The 19,606-nt window shown below is 49.6% G+C and overlaps 2 long non-coding RNA genes across 2 annotated transcripts; one reads left to right on the forward strand and one right to left on the reverse strand.

Moving 5' to 3' along the window:
* Positions 1-155: 155 nt before the first annotated feature.
* LOC121143262 lies at positions 156-3,771 on the forward strand. The gene is made up of 2 exons (XR_005880455.1): positions 156-637; positions 1,156-3,771. It is a non-coding gene; the product is annotated as an uncharacterized LOC121143262 (long non-coding RNA).
* A 13,202-nt stretch (positions 3,772-16,973) lies between these two features.
* Positions 16,974-19,416, reverse strand: LOC121143094. Its single transcript, XR_005880204.1, has 3 exons — positions 19,271-19,416; positions 18,510-18,622; positions 16,974-17,503 (listed from the first exon to the last, which is right to left on the reverse strand). It is a non-coding gene; the product is annotated as an uncharacterized LOC121143094 (long non-coding RNA).
* Between the last annotated feature and the right edge of the window lie 190 nt (positions 19,417-19,606).

Here is a 19,606-nt window from a genome sequence, read left to right on the forward strand (position 1 = left end):
CTCTCCGCCGCCTGCCGGCGCGTCCCGCTCGGGGCCAGCGTCCTAGACCCCAGGACCCTCCACCAGCGAGCGGCAGGGGCTGCGGACCTCGCAGAGGTTTGCTATTTTGTTACGGAAAACGCGAATCCCCGAGGGGGGTGGGGTGGCGGGCGGGCAGACTGGCGGGGAGACTTGAAACCGCTCCGGTACTCCGATTGGTCCCCTCGCAGAAAGGGGGCGTGGCCCCTCCTTACTATGCGGTGCAAGGACCCAACAACATTCCAGTCGCCTGGGCCACGCCCCCGGGCCACTCCCCGCTCGCTGGGCCGCCGCCTCCCCGTCCCCTCGGCCACACCCCCTTCCCAACTACTTAAAAGGCCACTCCAGAGAGTGTCCCTGTTCGGTGCCCCGGTGTCCCTGTTTCCCTGCGATGTTGGGAGAGGGCTCTATGGTTCCACCGTGTGGAATCTGGGCAGATGGAGAAGCCAAACCTGGGTTCGAGTCTATTTCGGTATTTCCTGCTTAGAACCCAGTGCCTTATGTAAGACTACCGCTGATGAATCCGGAAAGGAGTGTGTAGGGGATGATGGAACAAGGACTACGGGATTGACCTCGGGACCCGATGACCTCCACACTAAAATGACACCTTATGTGCAAGGTGCCCAATCAGGCATCCCATCCTCCTAGCCCAGATCTCCGCCACCTTCCCATAGTTCACTCCTCATTCTGAGGATGACAGAGGTGCCTAGTGGACCCAGACAACTCTTTGTCATCCTTTAAGACCCCAGGCCTGGGTTTGAACTCCCAAAATGAGCAAGGTTTCACGGGAAGAGATTCCACTCTGAAGCAGCTCCAAAGGAGCGGTTTCAACTCCATATCAGGTTTTTAAAAGATACTGTGTGTTATGTGTGCGCCCCACTGCCCTGGAGGAGGTCTGAGGACACAGCTTTCCAGTCTATTCTGTATTTCTTTCTTTTTTTTTTTTTTTTTTTTTTTTTTTTTGGTTTTTCGAGACAGGGTTTTTCTGTATTGTTTTGGATTTTGGAGGCTGTCCTGGAACTCACTCTGTAGACCAGGCTGGCCTCGAACTCACAGAGATCCGCCTGCCTCTGCCTCCCGAGTGCTGGGATTAAAGGCGTGTGCCACCAACACCCGGCCTATTCTGTATTTCTACAGTCGACTCTGATGCTCAAACTCACGTCATGGAGGCTTTCGCGGGAAGAGTTCTTACTGACTGAGCCGTCCTGTTGCCCCATTTGAAGTGCTTGTTGGCCATCTGTCCTCTGTGAGATCCCTTAGGAGACAGGGATCTGCCCAGGTCCGGGCTGATGAGACGGATAAAGCAGTCAGATTGCAATGGGTGACTCAAAGGAACTTACTGTGAACTTCAGTGGAGCTCACCCTGCTAAGGAAGGTCAAGACCTTATCGTGGGGGGACAGGGACAGCTGGTGTAGCCTCCCTACTCTAGATCTCACAGCCTGATATTTGTCTCTCTTAATCTTGCCCAAGTAGGTCAAAGCCTACATGGTACTATTGTCGTGATATGTACATACCCGTGTTCCTTAGGAGTGTGCATGCTTGCCTGCTCCTACACACAAGTACTTTTTTTTTTTACATCATTTTAATGAAAATGCTGTTTTTTCCCAAATGAAAGCGGCTGTTTGAGAAGCTCTGTGTTATGCTTATGTAATTCCAAATGTCTGAGTTTGGGTAGATGCTAATTCATTAACAGAAAGGAAGTCGGGGGAGTTCTGGCACCTTCACCTGCCACCATTAAAACAATAGGATCGGCCAGGTAGATCTTAATGGGCTGCTAAGGGACCTAGTTAGATTTTGGCCCTGTCCCCTTGCACGGTAGTTCAGTGATAGTGGGGACAGGACTGGGTACTGAGGGAGACCGCTCATGTTCATTTCCTCATCCATAGATACAGTCTGTCCCCTCATATAGAGTACTTCCATATATATTGTCTGACTCATCTGATGTTTCATTTCAAGGTTAGCAGAATAGATATGTTAATCTTACAGGAGAAGGAACATGGTCTGGAAAGGTTAATTGATTCACCTGAGATCTTATGAAGAAGCAGCAACAGTGGAGTGTGGTGGCATACACCAGTAGTCCCAGCACCGGGGAAACTGAGGCAGGGATTTCATGAGTTCAAGTCTTTCTACACACCTTATTTAGGAACTGCCTGCCAACTAAAAAGGCCGCTTGAGACTGGGAACTTTCCAGTTCATTATTGGATTTCTTGTGTCTTATGAATAACCTGACAGAACAAGAGGTATGTTTGCTCCACACGTGTTGAAATCATGTGTCAGTCACTGTTCTTTTGTCCAGGGGTGCTCATAGCCGGGAATACATTTTATATTGTGAGACAATAATAGTAAATACTTCATCAGAGTACTCATCTTTTGTATGCGGATACGGTCTGCTAGTTTCCATTGTGTGTCATCTTCCATTTCTTTGAGTTTTGTTTTTGTTTTTTTGTTTTGTTTTTTCAAGACAGGGCTTCTCTGTATTGCTTTGGAGCCTGTCCTGGAACTCACTCCATAGACCAGGCTGACCTTGGACTCACAGAGATCCACCTGCCTCTGCCTCCCCATTGCTGGGACTAAAGGTGTGCACCACCAACACCCAGCCTGAATTTTGATTTTAAATCCTGACTAGTGGGATTGTAAGTATGTCTCTATCTGTGGCTTCTATTTTCTCTTTTAAGTTGCTCTCCAAATGAATGCCATGATCCATGTCTTCTATGTATCAAGCTCTAGACATTTCTGAAAGATGCAGAGGAGGGGTCCCAAAGGATTCCTTGCTCTGAAGTCAAGGAAGGTTCATGTATAACTAGTGAGGGAAAATAATAAGCTAGGGACAGAGAGGGGATGCACCAGGAAGGGGGAAGTTGGATGAGGGAAGGTCTCTGAGAGGCTCATCGGGACTCTTCTGCCCATGGAATCTAGAAAGGTAGTTAGTGGCAGCCTCACTGGAACCCCCAAACCCACATAGACAAAGTTTGGGCACCCTTCTGTCCATATATTTCCACTCCAGAAGCCCTCCAGGGTTTCGATAAAGGGTCCCTTTTCTAAGTTAACGTGGGAGGCAAGTGGCCATTCTAACTTTTGTCTAACAGCTTTATTATCTCTTGCCTACAAATCCTGGACCAGATGGCCAAGGTGTGACTTTAACTTAGTTCCAGAGTGACAGGTGGTGGGGTGGAGGAGGCAGCTGGAGAGATGGCTTAGTGGTAAGAGCACTTGCTCTTGCAGAGGATCAGGGTTTGATTCCTAGCACACATGGGGGTTCATAACCATCTGTAACTCCAGTTCCAGGGGCTCTGGTGGCCTCTTGTGGTTTCCAGGGTACTACATGCAAGTGGTGCACAGGCATGCCTGTGGGGCCCCCTCCAGCCCCCCCCCCACAAGTGACAAGCAAACCCTGGACTCTCTAGACCCAAATACCCTACCAGGAGGGGCCCTGTTCCATTCTCTTTCCCTGACTGTCACTGGCGTGTTGTTGAGAAGTAACCTGGAAACAGCAGCTGTTCTTTCCAGATTCCCCAGTACTGGGACACGCATGGGGGCTCGCATGGCGTGGAGCTGCTACCTTGTCTCCTATGTGGATTGAGATCCTAGGCCCAGCTGAACCAAAGGAAGCAGAAGCGGCGGAATGGGCTGGAAGAGCTTCCTCTGGGTGTACTTGCTTATGATGCCCTTCTATAAAAAGCAAGTGGGAAAGCCAGGAGAGACCTTCCATGACCCTCTGAAGTCACTAAAATGTTTTATTTACTTATTTTAAAGATTTATTTATTTATTTATACTTATGCTTTGTGTGTAGACCTGCCTAAACACCATAAGAAGACACCCTGGATTGTGAGCCTCCATGTGGTTGCTGGGTATTGAATTCAGGACCTCTGGGAAGAGCAGCCAGTGCTCTTAACCTCCGAGCCCAGCCCAAACCAGAAAGTTTATATTAAAAAAATTGGGGGGGGGGCTGGAGAGATGGCTCACTGGTTAAGAGCACTGGTTGCTCCTCCAGAGGACCTGAGTTCAATTCCCAGCAATCACGTGGCAGCTCACAGCTGCCCATTACTCCAGTTCCAGCAGATCTGGCCTCCTTACACAGACATATATGCAAGCAAAACATCAATGCACATAAAAGTGAATAAATTATTAAAAATTTTTTTGAAACAGGATCTCATGTATCCTAGGCTGTCCTCAAACTCACAGGGGTAGCTCAATATGACCTTGAACTTCTTAGGCACATGTGTGTGTGTGTGTGTGTGTGTGTGTGTGTTCCTGTGAGTATATAGAAATTGTATTTGTGCATGTGGAGGCCAGAAGGTCAATCCCAGGGTGTCTTTTATCAATCACTCAGTCACCTTGAACACAGAGCAGATCGATTCGGCTAGGGTGGCCAGCTGTGAGCTCTGGGGTACATCACCCTGCCTCTGTTCCCCTTCTCCATGCCAACACACCACCTCGTCTAACATCTACACGAATACTGGCGATAGGAACTCAGGTCCTCACACCCACACAGTAGGTCCTTTACCATCTCTCCAGCCGTGGATGACCCTGATCCTTCTACCTCCATCTCCCAAATTCTGGGATTCCAGATTCATGCCAACACAACCAGTGTTGCTAGGGATCACACGCAGGACTTGCCACATGCCAGGCAAGCACTTTACCAACTAATCTATACCCTAGCCCCATTTTTTGTTATTTGTTGCTTATTTTGATTACTGTTTTGTTTTTGGTTTTTGAGACAGGTTCTCATTGTGTAGCCCTGGCTGACTTCAAATGCACAAAAATCCACCTGCCTCTACTTCCTAGTGCTGGGGTTAAAGGCGTGCATCACCAGGAATCACCAGGACCAGTCACTGTTATTATTTTAAGGACAGAGATTGTCTTCGAGGCCAGCCTGGTCTACAAAGTGAGTTCCAGGACAGCCTCCAAAGCTACAGAGAAACCCTGTCTCGAAAAACAAAAAAACAAAAACAAAAAAAAAAAAACAAAAAACAAAAACAAAGACAGAGATTGTCCACAATCTGGGAGTTTGTTATTTTTGTTTCGCTCTGTTGTCATCTGATTGTTCCCAAATCTCCATTCTGTTTTGTATTGTTGGTGGGTTCTCAACACCAGATGTGTACAGCCCTGTGTCCCCCTGTCCCAAGGCTCGTGCCAAAGTGAGGTGGAGGGAGGGAGAAGAGACAGTAACTGAGGCTGGGATCCTCAGACATGGGGGTAGTGGTGGTGGAGAGCTGCTCCAGGGAGCGTAACTTCCCTATGGTGCTGACTGGGAAAGGACCCAGGGCCTTCTGATTCAGGAGGCCGCACACTGCGTGGGGCAGGAGGCCCATTGCCCAGCCCTGACACTTACTTCCATCCCCACACAGCCTCCTCCACGGCGGGTTGTGAAGATTCAATAAGAAAACAGGTAAAAAGTGGGGGCCTGAAACACCACTAAGAAAACCCCTGCATCCGCCTGTTCAGCAGCCCTGGGGGTGGGAGTGGGGCTCACACCCAAGATCTGAAGTCACCACCTTTGGCCTTTCCCGGCTGGCTCACCGGCTCGCATCACCGACAACGAACACTGACTGCTCCTCCCTTTCCATCCACTCTGCTGCTCTGTCACCGGAGGCTGGCCCCAGGTGTCTCATCAGCCGTTTTCACTCTCAAGTCCCAAATCCAAATCCATCCCGCTCTCCCACATGCAAATCTGACGCTGTTTACATGGAGTGGTGCAGCATGTCCCCCAAGGCTTCCAGGATGAAGCTCAAAGGCCTGCCTGGGCACACAAGCCCCTAACCCCCCAAGCCCATGTGGCTTCCCCACAGCATCCCCTTCTTCTTACATTCTCTGCCGCTGGGAGGAGGCACCCCAGGACCAGGGACACCCTGTGCCTTCGTACTTTAGGACGGGAATTTCTGTCTGTCTGGAGGCCCTCCTCTCTTCAAGGTACCACCTCACCTAGATGAGGTTCAAATGCCAGCTCATCAAATCCTCCCAAGTCCCTGTGTCACTTAGGTGCTGGCCCACAGCAGCCTAAACTCAAGGCTCTCTTGTTTTCTACGCTCCCCTCAGAATGGCAGGGAGGCTTCTTCCCCACCCAGGACAAGGAAAAACCCAGAGGCCCGGAGCTGAGCTTTCCAACACTCTTCTGGCCACCTAGGCAGGTGCCAGTGGCCCCAGATTCAAGCCTATATCGAATTCCGGTGTCTAGAGTCAAGCCAACTGTCTTTGCCCAAGCTTTCAGAAAGCGCAGGCAGGCCGCGGAAAAGCCAGGGTAGGGCAGACATGCCACCCTGACACACTTCGTTCAATATGGGGGCAGAGGAAACAGTGCGAGCAAAATGCTGGGCTATTGGTGGGGCGTGAACTCAACTCCCCTCCGCTGATCTGCAAGGGCTCATCTTCTCCTCCCAGGTTCTGGGAGACCCACGTGAGCTGGGCCTCCAGCAACGGGGCCCTAGCCTGATCCTAAATAAGGAAGCCACAGACGCAGATCAAGTTTCCCGGAGTTCAGTATTTACAGGTTCCCTGGACCAGGCCAATCCTCCTTCTCCTTAGCTGCTCTCGGCTGGCCCAGTAGGGAAAGAATAGAAGGGGCCCCTTTTGCTCCCCACCCCCCCCTTTCCAACCAGGCGTGCCTCTCTCCCTCCTCCTCGCCCCTCCCAGCCGCTCGCAGGCCTCTCTGGGAACAGTGCTCTGTCGCCGCATTCCAAAGCTCCGGCGGCTCTTTGAGGTCACGTGGTGCAATGGGGGTGGGAAGGCGGGACGCCCCTGACCTGGCAGGCGGCCTTGAGGCCACACGGTGAGGCAGGCGCAGATTCTGGTCCACCCCCTCCCCCACCTCCCAGGGGGTCAGCTTTGGTTTGGCCTCAGGAGCGTAAAGGGAGGCAAATTGGGCTTTTACCCTCCTCGAGCCTGCGGCGTGGCTTTGGGGTCTGCGTGCCTTTCACTTTCCAGCACCTTGGTGGGAATCAGGAGGGAGGGACTGGGGTCTAGGCTCTTGGTCTGCAAAATGGACCGGGAAGCGAGAAAACTGTATAAAGCCAGCCGCTTGGCGAAGGCCACGATCTACCCTGGTCCAGCAAAGTTTAAGTTGGTTCCCTCAGTTAGGTCTGGTTGGAGGTTTCCTGAAAGCTGTCTTTTGGGGCAGGGGACCAAGGGATCTGAGAGTATCTATCGGTCTCCTTCCAAAATGGGCGGACAGAGACTCCCAAGCAACTAACTCGAATGTAGGGTAAACTTAGAAAAACCCTGCCCTGGAGTTGACCCTGGTCACCGGAAGGGGCCCTGGCTTCCTCTCAGGGTTGAGGCTAGACAGGAATGGCTTGGGGAGTTGACCATAGCCTATCGCCAACTTGCCTCAGAAGTCGGACCTTGTGGGAGGGAGGGAGGGTAGACAGTGGAATGCGGAGGGGAGACCAGGACTCTCACATTCGTGATGAGAGGGGAGTGATTTCTTCGCGAATCATTAAGTCACTCATTCGAATGTTTATTGGACCCTTAGTAAAAATGACACATTGCTTTCATCCAGGACTCCTCCGAGCACCAGGCCACTATGAGATCTTGCCCTCTCCACACTGAGAGTCCTGTGGTAGATGTAAATTGAGGCCAGTTACTATCCTGTGTGCAGAAGGGTACACCTGGAGGCTGGAAAGGAAGAGGAGACTGGGGGAAAGGCCAGCGATGGTTGGAAAGGGAAATGTTCCCTGAGGCATGGTAGAGAGAGCGGTTGGGGGAAGGAAGAGAGATACATAGTTCTTAAGAAGCCCGGGGGCATGGGAGCTTAAATAGTTCAGTCTCCAGATGATGGCTGCCTCTTAAGCAGGAGGTGGAGGAATAGCAGTGGAGACAGAGGGGGTAAGTTGGGGAACCATGCCCACCCTGGAGGATGACCAAGACACCCCCGCCTTCCCAACTCCACCGAGTTCTGCAGGCAGGGAGGCTGTGACTTCAGCTCTGTAGCTACTCTGCAAAATTAATATTTATCTTATCAAATAGCGTGCTCACAGCTTAAAAATCAAACCGTGCCAAAAGGCTTCCGACAGGATCAGAAATCCCCTTGGCTTTTCTCCTAAGCCCAATCCTAGTCCCGGGGGGACCACCCCTTCCATTTCTTAGCTGTTTCTTCTGCAGTCTCCTTTTCCGTTTCTGAATAATGTATGCACTGCCGTTCTGGAATTCTGGATTCATCTCTAATTTGTTCCCTTCTTGTTTTGGTAGAGGGGGCTTTGGATCTTTGCTGCCTTCTTTCTCTGTGTCCATTCTGTTATGACTTCACCATAATCGCTTTACCAACTTTTTAAATATTGTTGGTTCTCGATGCAAGCGTGCTGGTTACATTTCCTTTTCTAATGTGACTTTTTGTTGTCTGCCACAGTGTTTACATCTCCTTTCCATTACAACTGTTTAATTTTTTTAGTTAGTTGTCTCATTTTGTCTTTGCTTGGTTTCTCTGACTATCTGGCTCTCTCTTCCCACACCCTTCAACAGCTCTGCAAAAAACACCCTCAGTACAATTTCGCATATGGCCAAAGCTGTCAGAATTTTATCATGTTTTCCTCCTCTCACAGATATGTGTCCTGGGATACTCTATCCTGGCAATTTTATTCTGGATATGCTTAGTAGGCCGGTGGCACACCTGCCCTTACAGATTTCCCATGGTCGGGACTGGTCAGTTCTGGTTTGTTTGTCTGTTTGGTTTGGTTTTTTGACACAGGGTTTCTCTGTGAAACTGTCCTGGCTATTCTGGAACTTACTTTGTAGATCAGGCTGGCCTCGAACTCACAGAGATCCTTCTGCCTCCCAAGTGCTGGGATCAAAGGCGTGCACTGCCAGGCTCTCTCTCCCTCTTGTGAATGGGACACATCACACATGCTAGGCAAGGGCTCTGCACTGGGCTGCCTCTCAAGCTCTCGCTTTCCCTTTCTTGGACTGAGGGTTTTCTTTTCACTTGTTTTACTCTCTTGTTTTAATGAAGCAAATCCTCCAGTAGCTCCCTGAGAAAGACTGCCTAAGAGGTAGCATTTTTTAAAATTCGACTTCTGCATGTTTTAAATATTTGAATATTATTTTTGCATATTTAAAATCCCATTCTTGTACTTGATTGATAGTTTTGGCTGGGTAAGGAATTTTAAGTTGAAAATTACTTTCCTTCAGAATTTTGAAGACATTGTTCCTTTATTTTTCAGCTTCTAACTTAATGAGAAGGTCTTGCTACTTCCTTATTTTTGAGACTTTAAATTCATCAATTCCCTCCTTTTACTTATTTATTTTGATTTTTTGAAACAGGTTTCCTTATCCTGGAACTTGCCTTGTAGACCAGGCTGGCCTTGAACTCAGAGAGATCTGCCTGCCTCTGCCGCCTGGATGCTGGGATTAAAGGGGTGCACCCCACTGCTTGGCTTGTTCCCCTCCTTTTATTCCCCCTTTCTTTTAAGATTTTTTTTTTGAGACAGGATTTCACTATGTATCCCTGGTTGTCCTAGAACTTGCTCTGTAGACCAGGCTAGCCTCAAACTTACGGAGATCCATCTACCTATGCCTTCTGAGTGCTGAGACTAAAGGTGTATACCACCATACCCAGCTGGAATTTTTGTCTTTTATCTATAATAAATTGAAAGGCCATTGGCACAGCCCAGTTTTTCATTCACCTGTCTTGACATTCGGTGGCTCTTGTCCTTTTAAAATCATGCTCAAACTGTGCTCTTCAGGCCTGCAGCATCAAGATGGCCTGCGGGAACCAGAGGCAGATTCTAGGGCCACCAAGATGGCTCAGGAGGTAGAGGTACTGCAAAGCTGGATGACCTGCCTTGATCCCCTGGACCCTCATGGCAGAAGGAGATCCTCTGATATCCACATGTGATTTTCCTTCCCCAAACTCTTCTGATGGGGGAAGTCCTTCTGTGTATATGTTGTCGTATTGGTTGATAAATAAAAGCACTGTTGGCCAATAGGAAACAGGATAGGTGGGACTAGGAGTCGAGGAGGATTCTGGGAAATGTAGTCAAGAGTGGAGAGTCACCATGTGATCCCAGGAAGAAAGGATACATGAGGCTGCATCCTCGGTAAGATAAGACCTTATAAAAATACATATTAGTAATTATGGATTAATAATTAAGTCAAAGCTAGCCATTAAGAAACCATAGCAAATGACCAACAGCTTCATAATAATATAGCATCTAGTGAGACAGTGGCTGGACCCAGGCAGCTAGCGGGAAGAATACTCGTTACACCCCTCCCCTAGTGCAGCTTCTTAAAACAAAACTCTGGCCCAAAGCCCATACCTACGAAAAAGAAACTCTAGTAGGTTGGCCTCTGAAATTTGTAGGTAAATAAGTCCTCCTGAGCCGGGCATTGGTGGCGCACGTCTTTAATCCCAGCACTCCAGAGGCAGAGACAGCCCAATCTCTGTGAGTTCGAGACTAGCCTGATCTACAGAGCGAGTTCCAGGACAGGTTCCAAAACAATACAGAGAAACCCTGTCTTGAAAAACCAAAAACCAAATAAATAAATAAAATAAGTCCTCCTGATCCACACCGAAATGTAAAACCCTCTGTGCTACAACGTATGCTCCTTGATCCTAAGAACTTGTTTTTTATTTCAATGTCTTCCATTACTATTCCTTTACTTTTAAATTACATTGATTTATTTATTGTCTCTGGGCTTGGCAGCTCGCGGAGCTGTCTTATTGGCCCTCCATTCTTTTCTTTTTCTAAACAAGGTCTCAGGTTGGACATGGCAGCACACACCTTTAATCCCAGCACTCTGGAGGCAGAGGCAGGTGGATCTCTGAAACTTTCAGGACTGCCAGGTTATGTAATAGACCCTCTCTGAAAAAAAAGAAAAATAAGAAAAAGAAACAGGGCCTCATGAGCTCTCTATGTAGCCAAAGATGACACTGAACTCCAGCGCCTCCTGCCTCCACCTCCTCCGTGCTGGAAGTGTAGGTGTAGGTCCTCCCCATACCCCGCTCTGCCCATTCTTTCTGTAACTTATATTATCTGGATCCTGCTTTCTTTACCTGGATCCTCTAATTTTCTTTTTCTCTTTTGTTAACCATGTCTTTCTTCTGTTTCCTTTGTTCTATGTAATGTCCCAATCTATTGATTCAGTATATTGGTATAAACTTTTTTTTTAATTTTATTGAGTGTTTTCACACTCTCTGGTTATATTTTTCTTTCTTTTCTTTTTAAAAAATGGTTTCATGTTCTTTGGATGCATTTATTTCTCTCTGTCTCTGTCTCTCTCTGAAGTTATCACTTTTATTTTTTTCCCTTTGGTCATTGCCCCATTTCCTTTGATTTTGCTTTCTGTTTCCCTGATTTCTATCATATGGACAACTTTCCTCAGCAGTCTGCTCTCTCTTTGCTGCTGATTGTCTCTGAGAGGAGACCTAGAGCCAGGTGGAAGCTACCCAGGCAGGTTCATGGTCCAGTAGCCCAGTGCTTGGGGATTCTCCTTGGGAGGCCCCATTAGCCCTGTAAATAGCTATTTTTCTCTGGAGCAGTTTGCTTTTCCCAGGAGACTGTTAGTATCCTCCCCTGATTACAGGTTATAAGCCGCATGCCTGCTCAAGGATGGATGGTAGAGCACTATTATACATGCTCAGGGACAGATGGTAGAGTGCTACCCCACATGCTCAGGGATGGATGGATGGTAGATCACTACCCCACATGCTCAGGGATGGATGGATGGTAGATCACTATCCCACATGCTCAGGGATGGATGGAAGAGCACTACCCGGTATGCTCAGGACAGATGGTAAAGAACTACTCCACATGCTCAAGGATGGATGGTAGAACTCTATCCCTCATGCTCAGGATGGATGGTAGAGCTCTGTTCCTCATGCTTAAGGCCCTGGGTTTCATTCCGAAACACACACGCACATGAACACATGCATACCCTTGCTCGGAGTCCTAGGGCTGCGATGTGAGCGATAGGCTTGTGTGTGTCTAGTGGGGCTGGTGACCTGGTCCAGGACGCTGTCAGTTTTCAGTCCCACTCCTTTTGCTCTGGTTTCACATCTCTGACGGATCGATCTACCTCCTGTATGAATGTTGACTAGGAACAGGGACACAGGAGGGCCCCTGATTATGCTAGATATGACTGGATTTCCTGATACCCCAACTACTCTTTAGACAGATCCTCAGGAAGTGCCCATGTTTGAGCCTCACCCCACCCAGAAGAGAATGGTCTTTAAATACCAGGGCAGAGAGAGGTATATAGCCAGGAGGGGACAGGAGCTGATGATCAGTCTGATGATTTCATAGAGGTAAGAGCTCTAGTGGCTGGCTGCTCTGCTTCTCTGGTCTTTCAGCTTTCACCCTCTAATATCTGACTCCAGGGTTTTATTATTAAGACCAATTAGAACTCAGACTCGTGCAGGTCAAGAGTGATGGCAACTGGAGACTCTGGCCTGCAGGCCTCACATAAACATCACTTTCCTGAGATAGGTCAAGGTAGGGAACTAGGTGTCAATACCTTCTGCAGGCCTCGCATAAACATCACTTTCCCGAGATAGGTCAAGCTAGGGAACTAGGTGTCAATACCTTCTAGAAACTAGAAAAGTTTGAATGGAAGATGTGTCGAAGGGAATATACTTGGGATTATTGGATGACCTATGTCTCTGGGACCCAAACACCCAGCTGCCTTCTGTCCTTCACATCCTCCTGGCCATACAGCTCTTCTGAAATGTATCTCCTTGAGCTATTCCTGCTGGTGTTTGTGTGGCGCAGGCACCATGGCAGAAAGCCAAGAGCTGCCTTCAAAGAGTTTTGAAGAGATGGCTCAGTGGGTAACGGTGACTTCCGCCAAGTGGCCTGAGTTTCATCCTCATGACCCATGTGGTAGAAAGAGAGGACTGACCCCTGCAAGTTGTCCTCTGACTTCCACACACACACACACACACACACACACACACACACACACACACACACACAAATGAACCTTCTAGTGAAGACCCTATGACACTGCATCAGGAACAGAAAACATTTTGTCACCCATGTGCGGCAGTATCCACAGGTAACCCCAGCATTTAAGAGGTGGAGGCAGGAGGATCCCTAGCTATGTGTGTCCGAAAGTATACAAACCCCATGCAGAGTTGTAGACCATGGGTGGCTGTCACACGCTACGTATGGTGTATGTCTCTACTGTCTACTGCATTGGTACAACCCTGTAGGTTCATATATTTGAGTGTTAGGTTCCCAATTCTTGGATTGTATGTTTGGGAAAATGTGGCCTTGTTAGAAGGATGTGCTTTGCTAGGGGTAGGCTTTGAGGTTTGCAAAGCCCACACCAGGCCCAGGACACACTCTCCCTGCTTGCTGCCTGCTGCCAGGATGTAGGCTCTCAGCTGCTGCTCCGGCACTGTGTCTGCCTGCCTGTCGCCATGCTCTCTGCAGTGATAGCTGTGGACTAACCCTCTGAAGCCATGAACAAGCCAGTGAGCACCACCCATCCGTGGCCTCTGCGCCAGCTCCTGCTTCCAAGTTCCTGCCCTGACTTCCTTCAGTGGTGAAGGAGTGGGGAATCATAAGCAAAACGAACCCTTCCCTCCCCAGTCTGCTTTGGGTCGAGGCGTTTCATCATAGCGCGTTTCATCATAGCTGTAGAAACCCCGACTAAGACAGGCACATAGAGGTTAAAACAAAATCTCTTGCCCTCCTAGTAACTGGTAGAGTCAAGATCTGATGGGACCAGGGCAGGACCGACTGCTTGCATCCTCTGTCTCTCGACCATGCACACGGCCACATTGCCTATTGCAGGGATTTCCTTCTCTGTGCATATTAGTGACTGAGTTGGGGGCCATTGTGAGCAAGGACCAAACCCCTGCTCCCCACCCCGGGAGGGAGGATTCCAGAGGAGATCCTGCCACTTTGCCTGTTTTTCTTGAATGCTCCCCAGACAGAGAGCTCTAGCCTTTAATTTGCCAGGTGTCTCTTACTGCAACAATAGCAGAGTCAGCCTTTAGCTGGAACCCTGCCTGTAGCTGGAATCTGTGACCTGGAGCTCAGAGGCCAGCCTCTGACAGGACATGGCTGGGGTGGAGTTCCCTGGGCCTCATCTGTAAAAAGCTCCAGCATGAGCCATCCCCTGTCTGGTGAAGTCCAAGGAAGCGGCATGCAGGAAAAGAAGGACCAGGCTAAAACAGCTCCTCTTCGCCTCTCTGGATTTTCTTCCAAAATGCTGTCAGCGCTGCCAGTTGGAAAATACTCTTCTCCCTCCCTTTGTCTTCTTTCTTATTTAAAAAAAAAAGCCATCTGGTGTCAAATTCACTCCTGGCACATCATAAAGGGTAGCACTAAAAATGTCCCTGAAAAAACTAAAAGCAACACCACAGCCTTACACATGAATTTAATCGCAGCATCCCATAATTTCACAGTTGCTAGGAGCCCGGAGATCAAATCCCTTCCCATACACACAGGAAGAAACCGAGGCCCAGAACCGTTAGGTCACTCGAAAAGGTTTATTGTGAACCTACTATGCTCAAAACACTCCAGGTGCCAGAGGTAAATGGTTAACACGAAGCCACAGCATTCTCTGTTGCCTTGGAGTTCTCAGTGGGAGGGAGGTTCCTGCCTGGGTCCCGGGGCCTAAGGCAGGAGTCCTGGGTCCTGGTCCAGTGTCAGCAGCAAGCTGTGAGCACATTTTCTGCTGCTTGTACCTTCCCCACCCCCTCCCCTTCCCCCGGGAGCTGCCATTAACTGAGGAGGCCTGCAGCCCTCTGCCCCTGTCCCAGGCCCAGTTCGTCATCTTCCTAGCTTCCTCTGGTCTCAGCTTTGACTCCCGCATTCCTCACGGTTGAGCAACTTTCCCTCCCAAGGCGCTAGGCTGAGAGGCCAGGCGAGCCTTGTGCTGGGCTCTCTCAGGATGCTTGGTTTTGGGTGTCTTGATGGCAGTGCAGTCCCAAGAGAGCAAGAGCGCTGTCACCAAGCCCTCCCCAGCCAAAGCCTGCCTGAGAGCTGGCACACAGAGTCTCTGTGTGTTTGGGGGGACTAATGGCTAGGAGGCCTTCTCCTTCCTGTGACTTTGGCCGGATGACCGCCCAGACCAGTTGGTGTGTGAGTCTAACCCTGACCTTGACCATGGAGTTGTTGTAAATTGACTATCAGGCCAAAACCCGACCATACTGGGATGCTGGGTGAGCCCACAGTGTTGATTTGTCTCAGCTTTCGACTCCAGTCCTTTGACAGCCAACAGAGGAAGGTCTGTAGTGATGCCAGAAGGGGGCTACCAGCTGAGTCCTTGGTATCTAAAGGTTTGCTGCTGTCACAAGACTATAACCCCCCCCACCCCCACTCCTCCCCCCTCCCCCTCCCCCTCCCTCCCCTCCCCCCCTTGTCCTTTGAGTACAGAACTTCAGCCTATCTCTGGAAGAACACTGGTTTCTCGTTGCTTGGCTTTCTTTATAAGTGAACTCTTTCTGGCACACAGACCCCAGGAGCTCAGACGCACACTCTGTGCAAGCCTCAGGCCTCCTGCTTCCTCAGCTCCAGGAGCCGGGTGTGGAGTCTGTGCGGTGGAGAGGGGTTAGAGAAGAGGCTAACTTGGAGACCATTTGGCTGGGTCACTGCCGTCCGTATCCAAGGCTCCAAACCCAATGCTTGGTACCTAGTGGGGGTTCAACGAAGAGAATTGAAAGGGCGAATGGTTGCAAAGTGATCTTCAGATTCCTTGGAATTCGATCCATGAGGCTGGAGAGATGGTTCTGAGGTTAAGAGTGCTGGCTGCTCTTACAGAGGACCTGGGTTTGGTTCTCAGCACCCACATGGTGGTTCACGACCTTTGGTAACTCCAGGCCTAGGGGAGCTGATGCCCTCTTCTGGTGTCCATAGGCTCGGCATGCATACATACATGCATACATACAGGCAAACATGTGGCACATACAATTAAAAAAACATTTAAAAAAGAAAAGACTTGGGCTGGAGAGATGGCTCAGAGGTTAAGAGCACCGACTGCTCTTCCAGGGGTCCTGAGTTCTATTCCCAGCAACCACATGGTGGCTCACAACCATCTACAATTCAATCTGGTGCCCTCTTCTGGCAGAACACTGTATATGTAATAAATAAATAAATCTTTAAAAAAAAAAGACTTAGGTCTATAATCTCCTTCTTGCTCTTGACCTTTTATTATTTACTCACTTATTTATTTTGGGTTTTTGAGCCAGGGTTTCTCTGTGAAACCCTGGCTGTCCTGGAACTCACTCTAGAGATGGGGCTGGCCTTGAATTAGAAGATTGGCCTACTCCTGCCTCTTGAGTGTTGGGATTAAAGATGTGAGCCACCACCCACTGGCTTGTCATGACTCTGTAATTTTTTTATTTTTATGTGTACGAGGGTCACCACAGACATGAAGTACATGTGGAGACAGACTGAAGAGGGTGTCAGATCCCCCGGGACTGGAGTTGATGGACAGTTGTGAACATTCCTGTGGGAGCTGGGGATCAAGCCTCCTCCTCTACAAGAGCAGCCAGAGCTTTAACCCTCTCCTGCGCCTGGAGTCTTTTTTTCTTTTTAAGGATGTTTGATTAATTATTGTTCTTACTCTGATACACTTTCACATAGCTTAGGCTTGGTCTCTAACTGGCTGTGCCGGTGAGGATGACCTTAACCTTCGTCCTCGCCTCCAGCAGCTCCGGTCTGTGTGCTGGCATTACAGGCCTGCATCGACACACTGGCCTATGTGGTGCTAAAACCAAACACAGGCCTCTGTACGTGCTAAACAAGCACTCGGCCAACAAAACTATATCCAAACCTCTCGTTTTAATGAACAAAACTTGGGTTTTTGTAGCAAAGGTAGTACAGGGAATTTATGCAAGCTTTTAAGCCAGTTTCCTCAAAGTTAACTTCTCCACCCAGCCATGGGATATTTGTCAAAATGGAGAAACTTGACATAGCCACCACACTCCTAGACAAACTGCAGATTTTATTTGGGATTTCACGTTTGCCCATCCCCCCCCCCCCCCGTGTGTGTGTGTGTGTGTGTCTGTGTGTGTGTGTGTGTGTGTGTGTGTGTGTGTGTGCGCGCGCGCGCGCGCGCGTGCATCCCTTCAGAGACACTATCTTGCTTTAGGGAGTTAAGCCTTCCACTACAGTGTAATCCACTCTCCTTGTGTGGGGCATTTTCCCCGGGGATGAGGCAGGAAGCAGAGTCCTTGGCACAGACTGAGCTCTGTCCTGAGGCCTAGGAAACACCTTGAGCCCAGGATTTCCTACTGGTGCTATTAAGGGATGCTGGCTCTGAGAGCACCTGGGAGAAATCCAGATTCCCAAAGCCTCCGTGTCCCCATCCTCCAAATATATACACCTGGAAGAGAATGGAGACGCTGTTCCCACTTACAGCATTTTCGCTGGACCTGATTCATCTGACTCCCCTTCCTTCCTTGGTCTTCACAAGGGGCAAGCCCCTACCCACCACCCCTTCTCAGCTTTCTTCCTCCTTTTTTTGATCGTCTTCTGACCCCAGGCCCTCAGGGGGACAGTTTCTGGGTGGTTGAAGCTCCCGGGAGAGTTAGTCTTGAAACTACAGAGGAGTGAAAGACAGTTCAGTCAGGAGCGTGTCATAGAGAGAGTGACAGGTGATGAGAGTGAATAATTGTATGTCTTGTGGGATGGGCCCCTTGGCGTGAACGTGTGTATGTAGTGTATGCATGTGTGTGGCAGGCAGCTCATAGACAGGGCCTGATGCTGGGCCGGGACAGCTTCTCAGATGAAGTCATGCGGGAGTTAGGACTTGAAGGATGGATGTTGGAGACCATAGGCCAGAAAGGCCATCAAGGCAGCATCAATAGCAGGTACAAGATGTAATAACATAGGTGCTTTTGAGGGGGACCTAGTAAGGGTCTCACGGCAGTTTACAACAAGGGCCTTGGAGAGCAACAAGGGGGAAGCCGGGCTGTGGGAAGATCTGCAGCCAGAGGTCACTGAGGGCCATGAGCCATGGAATTCCTAGCTTGGCCCTTTGGAAAGCCCCGTGGGTTGTGGACTAGAGATTGGGGACTGATGTTGGGCATGGTGATGGCGCACGCCTTTAATCCCAGCACTCAGGAGGCAGAGGCAGGAGGATCTCTGTGAGTTCGAGACCAGCCGGTCTACAAGAGCCAGTTCCAGGACAGTCTCCAAAACCACACAGAAACCCTGTCTCGAAAAAACAAAAAACAACAACAGCAACAAAACCTAAGTGAGAAACAGGGAGACCTGGGCCAGAGTAGTAGGACTGGGTACGGGGGACAGACTTCAAGGAATGTAGAGGGTAGTGCTTAGAGAATGGCTTGGCAGGGTGTTGGTGGGACCGAAAGGAGTTTAGTGATTTCAAAGTTCTCCTTGCCTGGAGAAGGAAGAACCCAAAGAAGAAGCAGGATGGGAATGGGTGGCGGTGTCCTTCCCCAGAAAATCGTCTTGGGTGGGTATGGCAATGAACTGTGGAGCAACTAGGTTGGCTGCATTTTCCCCCCAACCCCCCACTTCCCCCTACCACCCCCCTTCACTTCTAAAGGGGGCTGGTCCCAGAGTAGTGAGGGAGAAGCAACCTGGCAACTGCTGGCTTGTAGTTCCTGAGAGCCTGGTGGGGTGGGACCACATCGAGGGAGGAGGCCTCCAAGAGTCGTGGGGTTAGAGACGGTCAAGGAGGCACAGTTTGGTCCTAGGGAATCAAGAGAAGGCATTGGGTCAGTTCAGGAGCAGAAGCCAGAGCGGAAGTCAGTACCCTTCTCTAACCCGGATGTAGAACAGGGAAAGACATGGGATTTTCACCGGAAATCTGAGAGTTGAGGAATTGAGCAGGCCCATGATGCCATCTTTAGACAGACCCGGTAGAATTCTGAAGTGGCTGAAGTCTCCCCCCCGAGGCCCTGTCTGTCCTCTGTTTGATATGGGAGGGGCCCAAGTGCCTGCAAACACCTGTGTAGGTGGCTTGGAAGCCAGGAAGAGACCAATAACAGAAGTCTACTAACTCCCCCATGCAGACAGTCCGGCTCTTTGCTGAATACTGTACTCGGGACGGGGGTGGGGGGCTGTGAAGGGTCTGACACTGCACCCTACATACAAGCTAACAAATGAGTCCACCCATATCAGGTCTCCTGGTAAAAGTCAAGCCTGCTGGGTGAGAGATGAGAACTGTTTACTGCTCACTGCAGTGGCAGAAGCAGTTGCAATGGTGTCAGAGCTCCGGGTCCCCAGGTCCTCCAGGGCTTTGCCGAAGGATTGCAATTCAGCTAGGGAACCCTGATAAGGGGAACCCAAAACATTTATGATGGACAGAGGCTTATTTCATATCAGGCAGCATGCTCACCCCTGTATACCCCGTAGCTTTGTTTGTTATGTCCTGGAAACGATCACCTGGAACAAAAGACACTCAGAGGATGTGGAAGAATGGAAGAGAACCATGGGAAACTCTTTCCCTGCAAAAAAACATAAGTCGTAGAGAACCAATATTACATTCCCCTACCCTTCCTGCAGCTACATGTAGCCATGTAATTAAGCTACCATCTCTTAGCCTTTTCCTACACAGAAGCTTTGGGGTCATCTCAATGGCTGGTACGTACCCTGGGCACTTTTGCCCTTTTTGTGTTGATGTCTGGAATGCGGATATGATGTTGGAACTTGAGCAGCCATGTTGGACCAAGAG

This window comes from Mesocricetus auratus, unplaced genomic scaffold (assembly GCF_017639785.1).
Source record: "Mesocricetus auratus isolate SY011 unplaced genomic scaffold, BCM_Maur_2.0 Super-Scaffold_100011, whole genome shotgun sequence".
Classification (NCBI taxonomy): Eukaryota; Metazoa; Chordata; class Mammalia; order Rodentia; family Cricetidae; genus Mesocricetus; species Mesocricetus auratus.